Below are 21837 nucleotides of genomic sequence, written 5' to 3' on the forward strand. Positions count from 1 at the left end.
GGAAACAACTTTTCCTTGGAAGGAGTTGTGAAAAGATTTTTTACTTTTTATTTAGAAATTGCTTTACATCGCACCGTAGGTCTTATGGCGACGATGGGAAACGAAAGAGCTGAGAGTGGGAAGAAGCGGCCGTGGCCTTAATTAAGGTACAGCCCCAGCATTTGCCTGGTGTGAAAATGCGAAACCACAGAAAACCATCTTTAGGGTTGCCGTCAGTGGTGTTTGAACCCACTATCTCCCGGATGCAAGCACACAGCTGTGCGCCCCTAACCGCACGGTCAACTCGCCCGGTGGATATGAAAAGAAAGCCGGTTCTACCGAGTGCGGTGACGGATCTTCAGTAGGTATTGTTGGTTGTGATTGTTACCATGTACAATCATAGCTTCTGTACTCTTAACATAAACCTGCTGCATTAGTGAAACTGTTCGTAAAATTGACAATATCGTTCTTCGTTTGTGAGGAAGTAGAATCTTCATTTAATTTGTCTTCTTAAAAAAAGGAACCACTTTGGTACTACACTCCGTGAAGGTGATTACCTTCCAGGCCGTAGATATTTCGATTACGGGAGACTCAAGGAAAACTCTGCTGCACCCAAAAACAAGCCTGAATCCTCCTCATCCCATGCCTTTCTTAACTCTGTCAGTGCCGGGAAACGAATGCAGGATGCCTTAAGTCAAATTTGAAAATAAGGATACCTAAAAGTAAACAACCGGCCCTACAGTGTAGGGGTAGCGTGCCTGCCTCTTACCGGAGGCCCCGGGTTCGATTCCCGGCCAGGTCAGGGACTTTAACTGGATCTGAGGGCTGGTTCGAGGTACACTCAGCCCACGTGTTTATAATTGAGGAACTATCTGACGGTGAGATGGCGGCCCCGGTCTAGAAAGCCAAAAATAACGGCGGAGAGGATTCGTTGTGCTGACCACACGACACCTCGTAATCTGCAGGCCTTCGGATTGAACAGCGGTCGCTTGGTAGGCGATGGCCCTTCGGGGCTGTTACGCCATGGAGTTTGGTTTGGAAAAGTGAACAGAGAAGGAAGCGACACCCCTGCAAGGCTCCTTAGTTTCCAGCTAGTTCTTCTGTCCGGCCTCGTGCATTTAGGACAGTTCGAAAACGTACGACTTAATAAATGCTCGTCATAAAACCTTTGTAAATATACTAACTGCATCTGTTTATAACAATAATCACAAACGCCTCCTTTTCATGTGGCTCAGTAGGTTGTGTCTCTGTCCTTCCGAGTCTGAGTTCGCAGGTTCAAACCCCGGCTTGTATCGGTAACCCTTAAAACGGTGTTGAAATGGCAACAGTTCAGTGTCGTTTGTTGCTGGCACGTTAATAAACATTATACATACGAACATTAGCGTTACAAAACTGTAACTTTATACTACTATATTCTGTATCCCAGGCTTGCGAGGGAAAGTAATTAACACTTTACTTTACGTCGCACCGACACAGATAGGTGGGATAGGAAAGGCTTAGGAGTGGGAAGGAAGCGGCCGTGGCCTTAATAATTAAGATACAGCCCCAGGATTTCCTTGGTGTGAAAATGGGAAACCAAGGGAAAACATTTTCAGGGCTGCCGACAGTGGGGTTCGAATCCACTATCTCCCGGATGCAAGCTCATAGCTGCGTGCCTCTAACCGCATTGGAAACTAATAGGGCAAGGTAAATCCTATATAGCATATGTTGTAACGTGTATTTTTCCTCATCAAGTAACAAAATATCTATACCCATACGCTTTACATTATTAATTAATTAATTAATTTATTTATTTATTTATATATTAGTGCCTTCAGTACAGTGGCGAAGTTAGGGCTCCAGGCCCTTTCCTACACTTAACCACATACTAATCAGAATCTTAAATAAAATACTGAGATACTTAAAATAGTTAAAAATACATAAAATAAAATAATTGAAAATAAATTACTTACTAATATTAAAAACTCTTTACAATGGCTAATCCTCAGGAACGCACACATTCATACTTCAACCATTCAGTCAGCTGTCCTCAGCAGGTGACCTTAAATCGTGATATAAGAAAAGCTAGTTTCTCTGACCTGAGCTGGCAGGGAATTCCATAATCTGGCGACAGTCATCACAAATGATCTATTAACTTTATTTGTGCGGTGCAGTGGAACAGAAAGAATGAATCTAGAACGTGTATTTAAGTTGTGAAATGATGATAAAAAAGATGAATTTAGAAGAAATATACATTGGCTGACTTTCAGCTACCACTCTGATCACCATCGTTAAAGTGTGTAGCTGCCGACCTTTATCAGACATCAGCCATGAGACAGCCTGATAGTATGGGGTGACATGAACATCGTACCCGATAGTGTAAATAAATCGCAGGCAGAAATTCAGTGCTGGTTGAAGTTTAAGTATTTCTTCTCTCGCCATGTCAACTAAAACAACGTCACAATAATCAAGAACAGGGAGAATGAGTGTCTGTATTCGTTTGGCATTTACAGTAGCTCAAATGGAAATGCATCCCTCTGCCGTTTAAGAGGGTTAAGAACTCCAAAAATCTTTTTACGTATTTCTTTCGTGTGATCAGACCAATAACTGTTTCATTCATCATTACGCCGAGATTTTTAACCGTTTTACTGTGGGGAATAATGTTACCATTCAGTAGGATAGGCGGGATTGCGACATTGTTTAACCCTTTGGCACTCAGCCTATATGCAGGTGTTTGCTCGAAGACACTCAGACTAATTTTTGTGATTTTCCAAAGCAAATTACAAAAATTCAACACGTAAAGAGTTTAACACATATTAAAATAAAATTAATCACACTAATACAGGAAAATATGAGCATTTCAGAAATGAATATACTTTGGACGTATTGTTATTGGTTAAGCCCCAAAAAATTATTAAATTTCGAAAATAAATTTAAAAAATAAATTATTGTTTTCAATGACAGAAAAATTAGACATTGATGCGTCTTCTTTCTTTACTCTTAGACGTGGATGAAAGAACTTTTAATTCTGAATAATTTGATATCAATATGATGTGTGTGCTGCAATTCACTCATGAAGCATTGCACAAAGTTATTCAGTGTACATGTAACGGTCATCGATGTCAGGTCCTCGCGGTCCGATGCACGGTGAGCAGTTACGACCGTGTCACTTCCCACATAACGGGAATCACTTTCGGCAAAAGAAGGTCATTACTACTGTCTAAATCATCTGAAAATTAAAGGATATTGGCCTCATTCGGCCTTGAATATGACCTAGCCATTACGATAAAAAGATGACGCAAGCATATGCAACAACAGAGTTATGAAAAGGAGTAAAATTGTAGTTTACGAAGTACATCGAACACACGATATACCGAAGAAACGAAATAAACTATAAACAAAACTCATAGCAAGATCAACTTGTTGTATTCATAAGCCAATCAAAACAGATCCACGCAATAACAACTTCAAATAACCACAACATAAACGTTCACGGTCAACAGATTAGTGGAAAATAAAAATAGTTTGTAGGGCTGGTGGATATATCTGTTGAGTTAAACGCAAATTCAACGCTTTAATGTACCATCACGATCAACTGTTACGATTTAACAGCTACGCAAATGACCAAAATCCGTAAATAAGACAGAGCCGTGAGCGTTTTCGCCATAACCTCTCGCGGCGCGCTGAGTGCGAAAGGGTTAAGCAGCTCAGTAATTTTCGTGTTCCAATTATAATTGTCTAATTTATTTTTTTCATTTTAGTATAAGAGAGCTTCGTTGTGCCTATACACTGAGTCGTCGGAGGTCCCTGTTAATATCTTGTCTTGCAGTGTCGATATATTTGAAGATCGTCAGCACAGAGGTCATGTGTGTTATTTCCTGTCACAGATGGTATGTCATTGATATAAATACAGAAAATTAGGGTCCGAAGAACACTGCCATCTAGAGGCCTTGTCGTTTACTGTTACACGTTGTTGACGGTTACTCAAATAGGAACTAAAAACCTTAAGCGCAGCCAGGTCGAAATTTAGCAGTTCCATTTTCTTTATCATAGTCGGAATTACTATAGTGTCAAAGGCGGTACTGAAGTCCAGATACGTATAGTGAGCAGTCGTTTATCCATAACATTTCTAATGTCTTCAGTAACCTTCAAAAGTGCTGTCGCGGTACTGTGACCCTTCTCAAATCCAGATTGCAAAGGCTCCAAAAGAGCATTTTTATTTAGGTATTCCAGAACTTCCTCGTTACTAAACGTTCAAAGTCTTTCGAAAGCGCAGGGAGTACGGACATAGGACGATAGTCAGAGGGTGATGGTGGGTCTAAACTCTTAGGTACCGATATAATATTCGCTGTTTTCCAGACAGTAGGGAAAGTTCCGTTTAGTAAACAGTAATTCAATATGTGCGTCATTAAAGGCGAGATAGCACCCAGAATGTTATGCATAAAAGTAATAGGAATATCATCTACACCTTTAGTCTTCGATTTTATCGAGTACAAAGCCTATTAACCTGATTTTCTGTGACACTGTGAAATGTGAATGGTGGATTGGCTGGTTCGTCGCCATAAGACATATCTGTGTCGGTGCGGCGTAAAGCAACCAGAAAAAAAAAAAAAAAAAAAAAAAAAAAAAAAGGATTGGCTGGAGAGGAGGGCGGTGAGTCGGTGCAGTTTATTTGGGTAGGTTGAATATTTATTCTACTAAAGCAATCGTTCAGTTCGTCAAGTGGAATCTGTTGATGTTTTCATATTCCCGAAGCTCTAAGTTGGAGCCATACGCGATTAGAATTTAAGTTGTTAGCTAAATTCCGAAAATAATTACATTTTTAAATTTCTGATTAAGTGCTTTGTGCGATTTCTTAAGGTGCGGTTAGATTCGAAGTGTGTGTCATCTAGGCTTTGTGTATAATGTCGAAATAACGAGTCACGGTGGACCATCATTCTCTTGCTTTCAACATCTAGCCATGGATAAGAAGGGCGAGAAACCTGTATTCGACGCGTGTGTGTGTATATCTTTGCCGCATTATTTGTATAAAATGTCACTTCTTTATTGCTTATCACATGACCATTATTATAATAACATTACCGTATTTATTCTAAACCAAAATATTGCATCCTTACTGAAACTGTTTATTCTTGCATTCATTTCACTTGTACCTACTCGGAATATATGAAATGCTGCAGTTATGTTGGGATGGGAGTGACAGAGGTAGCCGGGGAACGGGAGAGTTGTCGTCCAAGGAGTCCAGACACCCCAGGAATGTTAACGAATGTCCTTTTATTGAGCATTTTATACATAATGTACATTAATATTAGCTTCCGGAGTCCGACTCATCGGCTGAATGATCAGTGTTGAGGCCTTCGGTTCAGACGGTCCCGGGTTCGATTCCCGCCGGGGTCGGGGATTTTAATCGCGTCTGATTAATTCTTCTGGCTGGGGACTGGGTGCCTGTCGCAACATATTCATATTCAGACAACATACTACACTACCAACCATCAAAGAAACACGCAACACTGATTACATCCCTTTATATAGGGTTGACGTCGAGAAGGACATCGGCAGTAAAACAGGGCCAAATCCAAATGTGCGACACAGATGTGGGAAAAGCGGGGAAGAAGAAGAAGATGAAAATTACTATTAGCTTCCGGAATCCGCACGAATACACCACTCTTACTTGGATCCAAGGACACTCATTTCCTTTTTCGGTATTCTACACCACCTAAACTATGAAAGTTTGGACACCTATCAAAATAAATTTGTGGATGATTGCCCCCCCCCCCAAAAAAAAAACTGAAATCCTGGCTACGCTACTGATTTGTGATGCTAGGCTCAGGTCCCTAAATATCGTAGCAAGATGCCCAGGATCTGCTCACGATGGTAATATTTTCATTAATTCACGAGTGCGAAACAGGCGACTTTCCAGAAGGCCTACTCCTGGGAGACAATGACTATCAGTGTTGTCGTTACCTGCTGACTCCAGTACTCCGTGTCGAAACAGCTGCAGAGCGAGCTTATAAATCCATTAATGAAAATGAGAAAGTTAGGCCTGGACAATAAGGAAAGCCCATAAAGCAACCAGGTCAGCAATAGAAAGAACATGTGGGTTTGTGAAAAGACGGTTCCCTTGTCTCAGTATGGGGCTAAGAGTGAAGTTAGCTCGTGTGCCAGTAATCATAGTTGCAGCATTCGTCTTGCACAATATCGCTGTAAATGCAGTAGATGAGGTCCCTGAAAGAGATGAGGCTGTGTTCGCTGCAAGAAGAGTATTCGAAGAAATTCCAGTACCTGCTGCAAATGACGTTCATGGAAGAGAAAACACTGCTATAAGGGCAGCAATTATTAATAATGTATTTAGGTAACAATATTTTTTTTAAAGAATACAGTTGGCTATTACGAAAAGTGGTTCAAACTAAATTATACGAACATTTTACCTGCAACAAAAATAACAAAAAACATAATGTACTTTACAACTATATGCGTCTAATAACGTCACTGTACTATGCAATTAAATCCAGTTTTCCTTATTGTCCAGGCCTAACTTTCTCATTTTCATTAAAATATCCATTTTTTTATTTCTAGCCATATACCTATACTATCTCCTGGGGTGACAACGCAGAAGTTTATAGGAATCGTCATGTTCAAGTGGGCTTCAAATGGGCTATGCGAGTCAGTGATGCTAAATCTGGACGTGGCTTATGAGCGGCTTGCGAGCACCAATAGAATAAATTAATTTTTTCCAGGGGAGGGACTAGAACAAGGACCTCCCTGCTGATAGGCTCGGCTCTCCCCTGTGAGTAGGGGTGGTAGAATAATACCTGTGGTATCCTCTGCCTGTCGCAAGAGGTGACTAAAAAGGGGCCCCAGGGGCTCTAAACTTAGGGAGCGTGGGTGGGCGACCACGGGACCGTTAGCTGAGTCCTGGCATTGCTTCCACTTTTGTCAGGCTCCTCACTTTCATCTATTCTATGCGACCTCCCTTGGTCAACCCTTAATCTTTTCCGACCCCAACGATATTAGGGTTGGAAATCCTAGGGAGTCTTTCATTTCACGCCCTTCGTGGCCCTTTTTTCTTTCGCTGACATTATTTTTTTTGAAGTGCCGCATCCCTCCCATTTCTTTTCTCTCTGGTTAGTGTTATATAAAGGATGGTTGCCTAGTTATACATCCTTTTAAAACAATAACAAAAAACATAATGTACTTTACAACTATATGCGTCTAATAACGTCACTGTACTATGCAATTAAATCCAGTTTTCCTTATTGTCCAGGCCTAACTTTCTCATTTTCGGCCCATAGTAACCACGCTACGGTACTACGTTGGCTAAAACCCGCGGTGTGTTAAGGTTTGACGCTCGCTCTCAAGCCCGACCAAGCCACGTCCCGATTTAGCAACACCGCCTCGTATAGACCATTTGAATTCGTCCGCGTAGCGAACTGATTGGTTAACTTGAGCAGCAGATAAAATGAGATATCGACATAAGAGTGAAGTTGTTTCTGACCTCCTGTACATATTTTGATTTGTTGCGTGTTCATTCTAGCAGTTCATTACAAAATGTAATTTGATTCACCAGGCAGTTACAAGGTCAAAATAAGTATGAAATAACTGCTGCAGATATATTTATACTTAATATGTGGGCACATTACACTTTGTTACAAAACAACTCAACATCAAAACGTAAACTTATCATTACATTCACTAAACCAATCACCTAGAGCGCACAACATGCACAGTTGGACTATTGCACACACGTTACATCCATGTCAGCAAGAAACAACAGAGCTTTCGTCCGATGAAGCGAACACTGGGGTTTTCACTGACTGTAATATTTAGAACCTGAGTCGTGGAGGAAGGATTGTTTGAATCAGCACTTGTGGGACAGAGATTTTGAATGAAGGACTACAACATAAATTGACTTTTGACTATTCCCCACCCCAGTCGAGTATAGCATGTCAGCAATGTTTTCCTCCCTGTAAACATCGTAACAGTATACTACACTCCCTTGCTAGTTGTTATAGTACCTAAATCTTCTTTTTACAGTTCAAAAATATTCTTCATCGGTGAAGATTGTCATCATAACATAGAGCATCTATATGATACACCACTCATCTAGCACAAAGGCATGTCAAGGGACTGAGAACATTTCTCTCCTCACATCCAGTACGCACTCTTGTATAATACTGTAGATTAGTGCAATTAAACAATTTTTATAAGCATATTACATTTCAATCACATGATAGCTGCACTCGCTTAGGTGCGGCCAGTATCCAGTAGATAATGGGTTCGAACCCCACTGTCAGCAGCTCTGAAGATGGTTTTCTGTGGTTTCCTATTTTCACGCCAGGAATATGCTGGAGCTGTACCGTAACTAAGGCCATGGACGCTTCCTTCCCACTCCTAGCCCTTTCCTGTCCCATCGTCGCCATAAGCCTATCTGTCTCGGTGCGACGTATTTTGAACTTCATGTTCTACTGCTCGTCCATAACCATTTAACTCCGGAGCGAACCACTCACTTGCTGTGGAGTACCATACAGGTTTGTGATGTCATGTGGAATAGAGTGTTCGCATGTGATTCCACACTAATCCAAACGCAATTATGCTGACAATAATGATGATTTATCATTTAAATAAAACAGCTTTACAGTATTTACGTTTTAATTTGGAGCGCAAATGACTCAAAAATGTATTAATGTTATGTAACTAGCACATAATATCTACGTTATGTTAGTATTTCTTAATACATAAAACAACAGGTTGTCCAGCAGATCATAGACATAGTAGATACTTTGTACTTGTCGAGGGTGCAAGATTTAAGGTGTGTCAACCACATTCTCATGTTATGAGGGCAATACTAATGTTTACTTTTAGTTAGAAACATGGAAGATATATATTATCTCTAACATATTCTCTCAGGTTTTGTACAATGATGGCAGCACTAGTGACATGTACGCACATGTTTAACAAACCATTCCTAATTGTTCCAGTACAGTTTGATACTGAGCTGAGAAGGACTTCAACTGTGCCACAAAAAGTAATGTTTATAGCAGAATCAGTGCTTCTCATATATAAAATATGCACTTACATGCGATGAGGTCAATAATTATTAAAATATAGTACTCATGTGTATACTACTACGTATTCAATCATTTACACAGTGGTTAAAAATAAAATCAAGTTAGTTATTTACGGAATGTAACTTACTTTCTCAGACAGGCTTATTCTAGTGCTAACCGCTCTTTCTTTCATTTTCCTTCCACTGATGTGTATTACAAGGACATTTATTTTTGTTTGCTCCAACCTAATGAAAGTGCTATCTCTCTTTAGCCCAACATTGTGGGAGGTGGACTAGGGGTGATGTGGTGGCTGTGAAGGCCCTACAGGAACTCTGAAAAGTGAAGGCTAACAGGGCTCTGGTGAAGTTCTCAATGCCAGATGCGGCAGAAAAGGACACCTTTGGAATGGCAAAGCTGGAAGATGAGGCAACCCTCTTCCCGTGGGGTTTAAAGAAACAAGGGGAAACTCTGCCTTGTGGCGAAATGGGATCTTCAGAGGCTAAGGCAGACAACCCCTACAGAAAACAGCAAGCTTGGAGGCTCAGGTGGCAGCCCCACCACCAAACTCGTGTTGCTGCGGGCTAATAACTCGCACAGATTATTAAAGAAACCGAAGTGAAACCAACCAGGAAGTTACCTCCAAGATGTATGAATATATCTGCTAAGTTCTCAGCTACGTCAAACCATCCTGGGAATCGGGAATGAAGGAAAAACATGGTAGCAAAAGATCTTAATACGTCGACGCTAATTAGGAACTAATATTTAGAGGCCCCATGAAGAAAAGAAGAAGAAGAGGGAAGTCGGATGTCCGTTTTTCGTTCACTTTTGATCTCTGCAAGAAAAGCATATGAAAAAAATTCCAGTACATGCTGCAAACAACGTTCATGAAAGAGAGAACAATGCTATGAGGATAGGAATATTTACAGTTGAGCTATTGTAAAAAATGCATAATACAGTTGTACGACTAATCCAATAATTGCACTAGTATATCTACAACAAAAAAGGTTAAAGCTTAAAAAAATATTTATTTATTTTAGAATACTTCCCTTTATATCTATCCCACTGTTTTCTTCCAGCAAAACTTCCCTAAATGTTGCTTCAGAATAAATGTTGAACAAGAGAGGTGATAGGACACATCCCTGACGAACATCTTTTCTGATTCTAGTCGCTTTTGATGTTCTTTGGTCGATTTTGACATCTGCGGGTTTATTCCAATACAGTGCGCTGATAATGCGTAAATCAATACTTTACTATTTGCACTGATAAGAATCAAGGGCTTTGAAAAAGAAGCAGCAATCCAGAAAGGAGTGAGGCAAGGCTGCAGTTTGCCCCCCCTCCTTTTCAACGTTTACAGTAAAGGAAATGAAAGAGAAATTTGGAAAGGGAATCACAATCCAAGGAGAGGAAATCAGAACCTTGAGATTTGCCGATGATATTGTTATTTTATCTGAGACTGCAGAAGATCTCGAGAAGCTGCTGAATGGTATGGACGAAGTCTTGGGTAAGGAGTAGACTACACATCGGGACACTCCTGGTTAACCTGAGTGGAAGCCTGGGCTATGTCCTTTGTTATTTTTAATATACTTTTTGTGTGCTCCCACCATTAGTGTAGGAAGAAAACTGTGTGTGTGTGTGTGTTAGCCGTTTACCAGCATGCCACTTATACTAGTAATGTAAATTCTAATATCGGATACCCCAACTCAAGTAAGTAATGGAAATTATAACTAATTCTGGTGATCTCGTGCGGCCATGGATTAAAAGTGTGTGATCTAATCGTGGATTTGACCTACATTATAACGCACCCTCTTGGGAACGTCAGTTGTTAATTAAAATGTGAAAACAAAATTTAATTGTATCGGTTACGGACTAAATTCATTAAAACAATGTAATTAAATTGTGTGGGAATTTGGAATCGCTAGTTATGCGTCTATGGTGATCGTTCGTGCTAAATTTGACTACTCATTCTTTGGGATTAATATTATTCTTATTCTTATTATTATTATTATTATTATTATTATTATCGTGATTATGATTATTATTCTTGTTATTTAATTTTGATGTGTATTTTCCTTCCTAATTTTCCTCGTTGTTTGGTTTTTGCCTTTTAACTGTGTTGCTGTTGCGTTTTCTGGCTGATTACTTGAATGGGATCGTTATTTGCATTGTTCGGGACTTTAATTAAATTACACCTCATATACGCATCTTAGCGTAATCCAAAGCCCCCTTCATTCTAAATTATCTAAGCTGTTGGCGTACTGTTTAACAAAAGCAAATGTAATTTCGTACTGTCACCCATACGAGTAATTATTATTATTATTATTATTATTATTATTATTAACATCGAGTCTGTGAAAAATTGAAATTTGCTGGTCGACATTTAATAAGCAATTCCCTTACGATTTCTTGTCACATACTACCCATTGTTTGGGGTTCCTTGCATTTGTTTATTATTACGTAATGTGCCATCTCATTTTATCTTATCTGATGGACATATTTTAATTTTGGCGGCTTTGATGACTATTATGGGATGATTGCTTGGCGTCGGTAACGGGTAGCTTCTGTTGTGTGCTTCCGTGTTCTGTATTCTGTGTGGAACGTTTAAATTATTTTCCCCACGACATACTTGATTTAGTTGGGATAAATTACTGCCACATTTTTATTGTAATTTGATTTTGTTTCTATTATTTGGGCAATATTTTTATTCGCAGTTGGATCCACAAACTTCTTTGTATGTGTGTCCTTGCGTGTGACTTGTAATTATGTGTGTAGGAAGTGTTAGTAGTTGCGGGCCCGTATACTCATGATCATTATCGTTCCAATATTCTGGTTGAAACCAATTTTTCCTTTTTTAAAATATTTTAATCTTTCTGTACCCTAAGTAAACTTTATTTAAAATATTATTTAACGATATGAATTTTAAGTCTTCCAATATTTGATTATCTGAAGAAGCCTATGTTGATATCAGCGTCATTTATCCCAATTTAAAATTCTTAATGAAATATTGTTTCACGTTTTAATTTTCCTTGCCTTTTCTTTTGATAGGGGCTTTACGTCGCACCGACACAGATAGGTCTTATGGCGACGATGGGATGGGAAAGGCCTAGGAGTTGGAAGGAAGCGGCCGTGGCCTTAATTAAGGTACAGCCCCAGCATTTGCCTGGTGTGAAAATGGGAAACCACGGAAAACCATTTTCAGGACTGCCGATAGTGGGATTCGAACCTACTATCTCCCGGATGCAAGCTCACAGCCGCGCGCCTCTACGCGCACGGCCAACTCGCCCGGTTTTCTTGCCTTTTATGTTATATATATATAAAATTGTACATAAATATTATGAATTTTCATACTTAATTTATTAAATAAAATTGTTTAATTTAATTTTAATCTTGCCTCCTATTTAGTAGCTAGTAATATTGATCTGGCAACCCTTCAAGCGTTAGTTTTAAGATCCAGTCCTTTATCCTTTATGTTTCGGCCCTCCACGCGTTTTTTTTTTGTGCTACTGCCCTCGTGGTAAGTAATTGTGTTTTGATTTCATTTTGCTGTTTGTGTATTTGCGTTGTTATATCTGTGTTAATCTTGAAGGGTTTGCAAATCAAATCAACAGGTTTTAGTAACATTTAAAAAGATATCACAAACGCCATTTCTACTAAGAGTGAAGTGCTTCAAGTGATAGAATCAGGGTGGGCTTTAGTAGAAATTATATATTTAGAGGTTAATAGCAATAAGTACAATCCCTTGCGAGAATCTTCGTACATTGAGCTACCGGCATGGATTAAGCGGAAAGAAGTTGTTGTAAACGTCCTAAACAGTGACGAGGCATGTCTTGAACGGGCTGTTATGTCCAGCCAAATCGAACGCAGCGAACAAAACATCATCGTATCCCCACTATTCACCACAGCTGAATGTAGAAGGCATAGAATTTCCTATGGAGTAAAAAGTAATTAAGAACATAGAAAAACTCAAGAATATTAGCATTGAAAAATGAAATGTCGTATGGCTTTTAGTGCCGGGATATCCGAGGACGGGTTCGGCTCGCCAGGTGCAGGTCTTTCTATTTGACACCCGTAGGTGACCTGCGCGTCGAGATGAGGATGAAATGATGATGAAGACAACACATACACCCAGCCCCCTTGCCAATGGAATTAACCAATTAAGGTTAAAATCCACGACCCGGCCGGGAATCGAACCCGGGACCCTCTGAACCGAAGGCCAGTACGCTGACCGTTCAGCCAACGAGTCGGACAATATTAGCATTGATGTATAGGCGTAGACAAAATCCGTGGCAGGACCTCTGTATTGTACAAATGAAGAGAAGGGTACGCCTACTTAATATGTGTAGAATATAGTGAGAATAGTCACTTCTGTTTGATTAAAAATTCGAGTAGAATTGTTCGTAGTTAGCTATCAGAAGGGAATTAAAAAGTGGCTATGTGATGGATGCTTGAAGTGTTTTAGAACTGAAGATCAGTTAACAAACCATTCTAAAATGACTGTAGTCATTTACAAATTATGACAAGCAGCTGTGGGTGCCTTTTTTAATCAACGCAGTCTTTGAAGCAATCCCCAAACCAATTAAGACGTTCACGCCAAATCCGGATATATCTTTTACTAATACTACTCACATGCGTATGCCAGTATACGAGAGATCCCGAGGTAGATCGTTCGTTTACGGGCTGTCCTTCTTTCAGAGGCATTTAAAGGGATAAGATTGGCGATCCTAAAGAAAAGAACAAATCACAACACAGGTTTGCCATTTATTCTATAAGCATTAATTTAAATAAATCAAAACATTTCATTCTTGTAGTTTTTCAAACAAACCTCTTCACGATGTTAACATTTTTAATTGAATTTACAAAATTAACTGGTTTAACTTCTTCATTCATGTAGACAAAGGGTTATGTTCTGAAAATAAAAATGGACATAAATTAGATCTTCAGTGGCTTCAAAATGAAAATTAAAGGGGGATGAACCTGTACCTAACTCAGTCCTGAATTAACATCATAATTGAAATTGAACTTCGCTTATTTAACCTTTAACAGCATAAATATCAAAAATTATACTCGACCATGTTGCGTATAACTTTATATTACACTTCCAATAATAATGTTATGCTATTTACAGAATTCGTGTTATCTTTGCTTCCTCAATCAATGAAAACGTCTCTGATAACTTTATGTCACCGTTAAATGAATCAATTGACTCAAGCACATGACGTTAGGATACTGTTATATCCTTACTTTTTTTAGTATTTATTAATGAACAAAACAGGCGTTCAGCCCCGAATACACGTTCACAATAATAATAAATAAATAAATAAATAACTAATAATAAACGCAGTCCAACCCAAGCCACCACCCTTCACCACATACAAAATAAAATGAAATGAACACCTCATCAGCCTGTTCTATGTTTACAATCTGCTGCTGGTGTTGCAACTTGCTGCTTGTTATCACTCACACGTACCCACTCATCACGCGACCTTCTTGCTTCAGCAATTCCATCACCTCTATTGTTCCATGACCTACTCCAAAATAAGCTACACCAGCAACATTACACTATTGCATACCAAACCAGCCATGACACTAACATTGCATTCAATCTAAATAATAACAACAATATTCCGTCATAACATTCCAATCCATCATACCACAGCTTTTACCAATCAGCGTTAACATTGCTTCATATCATTTCAATCCGCCATAACACTCCATAATAAAATTACCTCTCCATCTCCCAAAAATTTCGACCATGCATAACAAATACCAATCACGCCTATACCAACACCTCTCCAACATCATATTTCTTCCTCCTCTCTTATATCCTTACTTGAAATTATGAAATGCCTTAGTTCCAAATTTATTCCTGTCGTCACTTGATTTTGTGTTATAGAATTATCTCAACATGGAATAATCCTTCCAAAATTTAACACTTCTTGTCGTTAAAATTTTACAATCCTAGTCTAAATTTACTGTCTTTGTCGAAATTCACCATCTTTGCTTTTGCCTTTGAAACTAGATTAATGTTTAACTTCAAAGCATAGAAATTTTAACTCCATCAATAAGTTGACGCAATTTCAAAAGAAACACTTCCAAAGAAATGCAACGCTGAAATAATCTGGACCATCGTGGTGAACACATGGCCAGACTAAAGCACATAAAAATATCTCTAACCACGACATTCACACACAATGGGAACACCGGACCTTCCTTGGTGCTCTCAACACTCTCTATTCTACTTATTGCTCAAATACTCTTAATAACATTAGAATCAGCTGTAGCTATTATTCAATCATATGTTTTTGCTATTTTAGCCACCCGTTATTCTAGAGAAGTAAATTATGGTAACACATTCAAATCACCCATATCATCTAGTTAACCCAAGGCCTTGACCTCTAACTGGTGCTATTGGAGCAATAGCAACTACTATAGGAATAATTAAGTGAATTCACCAATATGATAATATGATAATTCCCTTTTGTTTTTAGGATTAGCTTTAATTACCCTAACCATAATTCAATGGTGACGTGATATCACACGGGAGGAAACATACCAAGGCCTCCACACCTTGCCAGTAAGTAAAGGATTGCGATGAGGTATAATTTTATTTATTATTTCTGAAGTTTTTTTATCTCCTTCTTCTGGGCTTTTTTCATAGAAGCCTTTCACCCCGTATTGAATTAGGAAGACTTTGACCACCTTTAGGTATTCAACCTTTTAATCCTCTTCAAATCCCTCTTCTTAATACCACCATTCTCCTGCTTCAGGAGTAACTGTCACCTGAGCACATCATAGCTTTTTTTTTTTTGCTAGTTGCTTTACGTCGCACCGACACAGATAGGTCTTATGGCGACGATGGGATAGGAAAGGCCTAGGAGTTGGAAGAAAGCGTCCATGGCCTTAATTAAGGTACAGCCCCAGCATTTTCCTGGTGTGAAAATGGGAAACCACGGAAAACCATTTTCAGGGCTGCCGATAGTGGGATTCGAACCTACTATCTCCCGGATGCAAGCTCACAGCCGCGCGACATCATAGCTTAATGGAAGGAAATGACAGTCAAGCACGAAATTTATTTACACTATTTAAAATCAAATCCTGGGTGAATAATTTTTATCATAATGAGAGTCGACTGGATCAGATAGATGAGACTTTATTCATAAAACATACTCGGAATAGTGCGTGGCACGTGATTGAATGTAATAATTAAATGGCAACGACGCTTTGATAGAAAACAATCGTCACGCACATCATATGGGTTATCATCTTAAAATCGGCAAGCACATGGTCGATAAGCACCAATTAAATTATTATTATTATTCTAAAAACAAAAAAAAAATGCGACTCCGACGTTCTCCACAATTTCATTAGAATGCTGTTTTCCCAAGACACATGCTTCCAAATTACTATAATTATGACGCAGGATCACCAATATTCGAGGCAAATACGCAAAGTATATAGCACACCATAAATCATCATCTTATTTATTACTCACGACCTTCAACTTCATATTTAACCCGAGCTCATAATTTACTATTATTATTATTCTTATCAGTGATTCTTAGGTCTACCGACAATATCCGGATTAATCTGAAAACCTGATGACGCAATCTTAAATAATCATTGGATAAACCGTTGCCTACGCTATAATACAAGGCCTTGAAATGCACTCGTGGAAACGGGTTGCTTCCTAGTTCACCATTCAGCCGCTAGGATCGCGGTCTTGCCCCCTTGTATTCGCATGGCCGTATATGTCAATAAGTAAATTATATCCTAAATAAAAGGAACTGAATGTTTTTGCGAGTATTGACAGTACTTTATTTATAGAGCGGTGCTGCATTGGCTTGGATATGTCATTGAAGTTTCAAAACTTTCCTTCTGAGGGGCTTCTTATCAAGTTTCAAAACTTTCTCTCTTCTACTTGAGTGGCTCAAAGCAATGTTGAATAACAGAGATCTCAGAAATTTTCATAGTAGAAAAAGAGGTGGTTTGTCGCCTTTGCACTTTCCACACTTAATTTCACTGTTGAACATGTCTTTCGAAAAAATAAACGTACACCTTTTAGTAACTCTCTTCGGGACAAGTACTGCTTAGCGGAAGAGACAAATTCCGTCGTTCACTGCAGAAGTGCCACAGACGATTTTCGGTATCTGAGGGCTCCTCGATCTTGAAAACGAATAAGACACAATGTTGGACTTTGAGTAGCTGGAGAACAGATATGTTCTAAACAGCCTTTACAGTCTGTTTTTTCTTTTGCCACACGAACCATAATGTCATTGTATTCCGCTTGGCATCTTAGGTAGCTGAAGAAGAGCTCGATGTCATAGATCGTTAGGTTCCTCATCAATGCATAATGCAAATGTATACTTATGAGGTATTTTACGCAGGCCACAGTGGCCTGGGTAGTCAAGATCTATGCCTGATACATTTCTCTCATGATTCGTTTGTACTTTCTCTGAATGCATTTTAAGTTTCTTAATATATGACAGGAAATCATTAATTAACCAACTTAGGAGTTCATCTTCAGTACTAAAAGATGTTTTTTTTGCTAGTGACTTTACATCCCACCGACAAAGATAGGTATTATGGCGACGATGGGATAGAAAAGGCCTACGAGTTGGAAGAAAGCGGCCGTGGCCTTAATTAAGGTACAGCCCCAGCATTTGCCTGGTTTCAAAATGGGAAACCACGGAAAATCACCTTCAGGGCTGCCGAAAGTGGGATTCGAACCCACTATATCCCGGATGCAAGCTCACAGCCGTGCGCCCCTAACCGTACGACCAACTCGACCGGTTAAATGATGCTCGTTTGTTCTCGTTCCTGAATATGTCCCATGTGAGGTGTTGTAGACGTTATGCGCATTGAACAATTTAATAAAATGCTCCATAAAACAAATGGCTTATTTTAAACTGTATTTTATGCTCTCGGGACAAAACCACCTCCATACTTTTCAAACCAGAGATTGTTTCAGGGTAAAATACAATATTTTAAGCTCTTGCTACATTCATTTTCGTGAAATTCGTTGGGTAAATTATTTTCCTCGTTGGTTTCCTAATTTAAGATTTCTGAGTTTGAAGATGCCTCTCAAATGATTGCCGGTCACGGTAGCATAGTTTAAAAAAGGTCCAGTGACAAATTTTGGGATCGCCCGATTCTTATGACGTAACTGGGTTCAAAACTTAGGAACAGAGGCCTACTTCGATCAGCTTGAAGTCGTATCTCATGTGTAATACTTCCTCTGTATAATGTTTCGAACATTGAACATTCACTGGAAACTTGTGAAACGAAATTCCACTACCTTTAATTTCTCGTGAATAAACCATGACTGGAACTGCGAATGCTCAACATCAGACGAATACATAATACATTCACAACCAACTCAATGAACACGTTTAAATGCGCGAGCCTGGTAGACAGGGGGCAAGAAAGCGATCGTAGCGGCCCGGCATTGAACTTCAGTGTAACCACTTCCATAGCGTTTTACGGGCTCTATTTCCAGGCCTTGTATTATAACGTAGGCAACGGGATAAACGCATGAGATGAAACTCAACTCAATCTAATAAAATGAAACATTCTATCTCACAATGTTTCCAGAAGTCAAAATTATTATTTAAATCTATTATTAATCGAGAGGTTAATTATTATTAGGTCTTATTTTAAATACTGGCATAAGATTGGAAAAAACAATCCGATGACAAATTACAGTTAGCTACACTAATAGAATTCTAACTCTCGTTCACACATGTAAGAAGTCTACCATGACACCACCAAGATTGGCTAAATATTGCAAAACTAATAGAAATACTGGCTAATCATCTAGTTTTCTACACAGATGGACAGAGTTCGATCCTCGTCGATCTCGTTCACCCTCACATGTCTAGCAACTCATGATGGCCGGAAAGTTGAATATGTTGATCCTCTTGATGTTGGAAGTTTTCGGTGGATCTGTGGTCCTCTCCTCGTGCAACTGACACAAGAAACGTGCACGAGCCCGGCGAACTTACTTCTGGGCTCGATGCTTGTAGCAAGGTAAGAGAACGAAGGCTCCGAGGTGTGTCATTGGTTGAGACTACTCCAGAAACCCTTAGCGAGCAAGCAGATATGCACACGCGCAGTATTTAGCCTTAAGAAATCCAGGCTGTCACGTGACTATCATGTGGTCTCGATCGAAGGGATGGCAAACCGATCAATACTTTGTCTCATTAAGAACTCGTCAAGCCACTTGTTGCTCGCTAGCCCTTCTCACTCAATAATATAACTTATGCTGGCTGTTAAAACGTTAATTAATTACCAAATTTGTAGCAAAGTGTAGTAATAATTTAGAGCTGTGTGGAAGTCGTGATAATCTTAAAGACTTGAGAGAGATGCAGTACGTCTTGATATTGAGTTACAAGAATATGAACGTGCTATAACATGTAGTATTTGTGATGATAACCACAGTTTTCCATCATGACAACTTGACTAATGTTCAGTGCGTTCTAGCTGAAATCTAAAGTAATTCTACAGAATATATTTGGTTACAACTCACATTCTATTGCCATCCCTCAGAATAAACAGCGGCATATTTCTTTCACAAAATTCGTAAAGGTAAATGGGAAGTATACCATAAATTTAGATTTCTCATTCGTTTCGCTTTATGGTGAATAATCTTGATAGGGTTTCAAGTAATCTACAATCAGAACAATTCACCGAAATTCGGCATGTCCTTCCTGAAGAAAATCATTTTAATTTAATTCGGCGTACAGACATAGACTGCATAGGACGTCTCGAAGAATGCTTTTTACGATTAAAAGAACCATTATACAGCTAACTAAATTTCACTGAAATTAGTGATGAAGACTATCAGTCAATCAATCAATACTGATCTGCATTTAGGGCAGTCGGCCAGGTGGCAGATTCCCTATCTCTTGTTTTCCTAGCCTTTTCTTAAATGATTTCAAAGAGATTGGAAATTTATTGAACATCTCCCTTGGTAAGTTATACCAATTCCTAACTCCCCTTCCTACAAATGAATATCTGCCCCAGTTTGTCCTCTTGAATTCCAACTTCAACTTCATATTGTGATCTTTCCTACTTTTATAAACGCCACACAAACTTATTCGTCTACTAATGTCATTCCACGCCATCTCTCGGCTGACAGCTCGGAACATACCACTTAGTCGAGCAGCTCGTCTCCTATCTCCCAAGTCTTCCAAGCCAAACTTTACAACATTTTTGTTACGCTACTCTTTTGCCGGAAATCATCCAGAACAAATCGAGCTGCTTTCCTTTGGATTTTTTCCAGTTATTGGATCAGGTAATCCTGGTGAGGGTCCTATACACTAGAATCATACTCTAGTTGGATTCTAACCAGAGACTTTTATGCCCTCTCCTTTACATCCTTACTACAACCCCTAAACACTCTCATAACCATGTGCAAAGAAGTGTACCATTTATTTACAATCCCATTTATGTGAATACCCCAATGAAGTCTTTCCTTATATTAACACCTAGATACTTACAATGATCCCAAAATAAACTTTCACCCCATCAACAAAGTAATTAAAACTGAGAAGACTTTTCCTATTTGTGAAACTCACAACCTGACTTTTAACCCCGTTTATCAATATACCATTGCCTGCTGTCCATCTGACAACATTATCGAGGTCACGTTGCAGTTGCTCACAATCTTGTAACTTATTTATAACTCTATACAGAATATCATCATCCGCAAAAAGCTTTACCTCCGATTCCACTTGTATACTCATATATATATATATCGTACTGCATGAGGATACATTGTTAAAATTCGGTTATTAACAAATATGTGCAATTACACGAAAAACAGTTTCATCTACACACACAGAACAAATACGTAATAAACAAACTATATTTATATATACATTTGAGCTCATCAATATCTGCATTGCTGCTAAAGCTGTATGTCCAGTTTTGTTAGCCAACTCACAGCTTCATCACTGGCCTCGTGGATATCCTTTATTGTCCCACTGAATCTTCGGAGTGGGCACTCTGTGACGATATGTTGAACGGTCTGAGGCACGTCAGAGCAGTCGCAATAAGGATCGCTGGTAATCTTCCACTTGTGTTTCCAGAAGTTGGATCTACCATGTTGAGTTCTGATCCGATTATGTGATGACCAGATTTCTCTGGGTAAGTTGAAACCAGGAGGTTGCATAACTAGTTCCGAAATTAGACCAAATCGCGCCAGGCACTGTTAGTATGAAATTCATCTTCGGCTAGCCTCTTTCCTAGTAACCAAGAAGGGTTCCTAGATTTCAGCCTGAGATCTTCACGTAGGCAGTCTTGATGTATTGGTAGAAGAGGATTGTCACAGCATTTAACCCATTCTTTCTTCAGTGCCATTTGTCTTCGGAGATCAGGAGGTGGAATATTTGAAAGAACTGGTAACCAATCCAAAGGTGTGGATTGGATGGTTCCTGATATAGTCCTCATTGTATCGTTTAACTGAGTGTCTATCTTCTTTGTATGGGCACTGTTGAGCCATACTGGGCAGCAGTATTCGGCTACTGGGTATACTAACGCAAGTGCTGTAGTTCGGAGGGTGGATGCAGATGGGCCCCAGCATGTTCCTGTGAGTTTGTGCAGGATGTTATTGCGGGCTTTGATCTTGGCAGATGTTTTGCGTACATGTTCGCTGTAAGTCAAGGATCGATCCAAGGTAACGCCTAGGTATTTTGGATGAGGATTGAACTTCAGTATATAACCTCTGAATTGAACCTGAGGGACATAATTGGTTTATCTGTTGCTCAAATGAAAGCAGCTGACCTCTATTTTTGTTATGTTTGGTTTCAGTCACCAGGTTTTAAAATAATTATCA

At 39.2% G+C, this 21837-nt stretch overlaps 1 protein-coding gene across 1 annotated transcript in view; it reads right to left on the bottom strand.

Moving 5' to 3' along the window:
* Positions 1-13790: 13790 nt before the first annotated feature.
* d4 overlaps positions 13791-21837 on the bottom strand; it is a 548883-nt gene continuing 540836 nt past the window's right edge. Inside the window, exon 10 of the transcript XR_010860741.2 lies at positions 13791-13908. The gene's annotated coding sequence lies outside the window, so the exon portion shown is untranslated. The remainder of the gene's footprint in view (positions 13909-21837) is intronic.

The sequence above is a fragment of the Anabrus simplex genome, chromosome 7, assembly GCF_040414725.1.
Source record: "Anabrus simplex isolate iqAnaSimp1 chromosome 7, ASM4041472v1, whole genome shotgun sequence".
NCBI lineage: Eukaryota > Metazoa > Arthropoda > Insecta > Orthoptera > Tettigoniidae > Anabrus > Anabrus simplex.